This window comes from Aplysia californica, unplaced genomic scaffold (genome assembly GCF_000002075.1).
Source record: "Aplysia californica isolate F4 #8 unplaced genomic scaffold, AplCal3.0 scaffold00187, whole genome shotgun sequence".
Classification (NCBI taxonomy): domain Eukaryota; kingdom Metazoa; phylum Mollusca; class Gastropoda; order Aplysiida; family Aplysiidae; genus Aplysia; species Aplysia californica.
This window is the reverse complement of record NW_004797457.1, coordinates 1,064,313-1,066,812: the sequence shown is the minus strand read 5'-3', so window position 1 is coordinate 1,066,812 and position 2,500 is coordinate 1,064,313.

Below are 2,500 nucleotides of genomic sequence, written 5' to 3'. Positions count from 1 at the left end.
GAAACCGGTTATGGAACACGTAGAGCATCAAAGAATAAAGTGATTCAGTCATCTGATGAGAATGTCACCAAATCTGTCAGCTGCACAAGCTTCATCATCCAGTGCCAGTTCTGCGACAGACATCGGCGATCATGGTTCTCCATTCATTCCTTTGCTCGGATGCTCTAAAAAAAAGCCACGTTTCCCTAATCTTTCCCGGTTACCCATTTGTTTAGGCTCCCCAAGTATGTTGTTCTGGGCCTTCTCCTACCTCGCTTACACAAGCTTACAACCTAGAATTGTCATATTCAAGGGCAAGGGTCTTCTTCTTCTTCTATCCCGTGGTTGGAGCAACCGTTGGGGCACCACTGCATTGGTAAACCAGCTCTCGCCATCTATTTTTGTCCTCTGCTCTCCTCAGATTGTCACCCATCGTCTTTCCTGTCCACTCTGTAATGTTGTCCTCCCATCTCCTTCTCTGCCTTCCTCTCTTTCTCTTTCCTTGTACAGTTCCTTGCAGGATTGTTTTGGCAAGTCCTGCGGTTCTTGTGACATGCCCATACCATTTTAGGGCAAGGGTAGAACACTCAAAAACTTGGCTGGGTGACGTTAAAAGAGGTCCTCCAAAATAATACCATAATATCCCTAACAGAAGACATCCATCTATCCATTGACGGAAACTTGCACCTTCCCCTGGACATGTCAATGTAACGATACAAGAAGAAGGGTAAAGTAAGTAACTAAGTTGTTATGTTTTGCAAACGTGAACCTGTTCACTGATGACCCATCAGCAATGTGTAGCTGTTAAGTGATAAGTGTTTTAAGGAATTGATTTGCGTTGTTTTACTTTTTTTTTCTTATTTCCTTTTTTTAAGGTATTCTCGTACACAATCTACCGGTGTATGTGCTGACTCAATTAGTGTCTTCGAAGTCTAACGACGAAGAAGATAGTTAGTTTCCTGGATTGGGGCAGTATTTTATAGATTATCTCTGTCTGTTTGTCTGTCTGTCTATCTGTCTGTCTATCTGTCTGTTTGTCTGTTTGAGTGTCTGTCGGTCGGTCTGTCAGAGAGGGTCGAAGCAAAACATGTACTAAATGATGAAAACTGTGTCAATCTTTTTCTCTTTTTCTTTCGGGGGGTGGGGGGGGGGGGTAAAGCATTAAAGTAACTTAACTTAATATTACAGAATTAGTTCTTGTCTACACCTTGCACACGGAATAACTGTATGGGCAGCCAATACTGGCATTTTGAATCGAATACGTTTTAAAAAGAAATGAAGCCACTCTCTAAAACACATCAGCAGCACTTGAGTCGTCCCCAACAAGTTTTCCTGATGAGAAGTTTTCACTTTTTAAACAGCATCAAACTACTTTACTTTCTTCTTTGTTTTAATTTGCCCACTTTACAAACACGGGATTGCTGTATGTTCAATACCCTTCTCAGGGACAGATTTAACAGATTTAGCAGATTTAATGAATTAAACAGATTCAGCAAAGGGGAGGAGGAGGAGGGGAGCGGAGGATGGGGGGAGAGGAGGGGGGGAGAAGGAGTCGAGGAAGTGGCTGAGGAGGCGGAAAAGGCTGCTGTGGGGTAGGAAAGAGAAGAAGAAATATCAGGCAATCACAACTATTACCAAACTTTCTGTGACATAACCATACCATGAAACAACAGTAGTAGCGGGTGTTCAAGGAAAGTAATTATGCCGAGACACCCTATAGTGCCGCCTTTTCAATCTCTTGCTATTATCTGATATCAATAAGCTTTGCGTCTTTTTCACCAAGGGGACAGCTCTCATTATCTCCGGTAAGTTAACGCGAGCAAGGTGGCAGATTGAACAAGAGATGCGAATTAATCAGATTCTTGTTGTAAGATCCCACACAAAGCTGCAGAGCTTGTCAATCCTTTAGAAGAAGTGATACAACAAGCTGGTAACGCCTTCCAAAAAGATAAGTGCTTGCCAAACTGGGCGATATAATCGCCTCCTTGTGGGCGAGTTGGTAATAATTTTAGTGGGCGGTTGAGATCATCCAAGTTCTGATACGTGCGATATTATTCAATGCCCCGTTTAGAAGTGAGACACGTAGGTAGGCGGTGTGAAAAGTACAGCCTCTATAACTTCGGGAAGTGGGCCCTGAATATTTCAAAAAGTTCAGTCGCAGTGATAGAGATTGATTACGTTTTGATCTAGCGTTGTGTTGCAGAGATTTGATTGATCATGTCCTTTTCCTCTTCATTCCGGCTGGCACTTACGGATTATATTATTATAAGACACGAGACGTAACTTTTTCGGGGAAAAAACGAAACAGCTGTACAGTGGAATTGCATCTATTAGACGACTAAAACAAAAAAGATTATAAACTTCTTTTGCTTCACTTCCCTCTCTATCTCTGTCTCTGTCCCTGTATCTCTCTGTCTCCCTTCCCCCCCTCTCTCTCTCTCTAACACTTTCTGGCTCTCCCTTTGTTATCTATCTATCTATCTATCTATCTATCTATCTATCTATCTATCTATCTATCTAT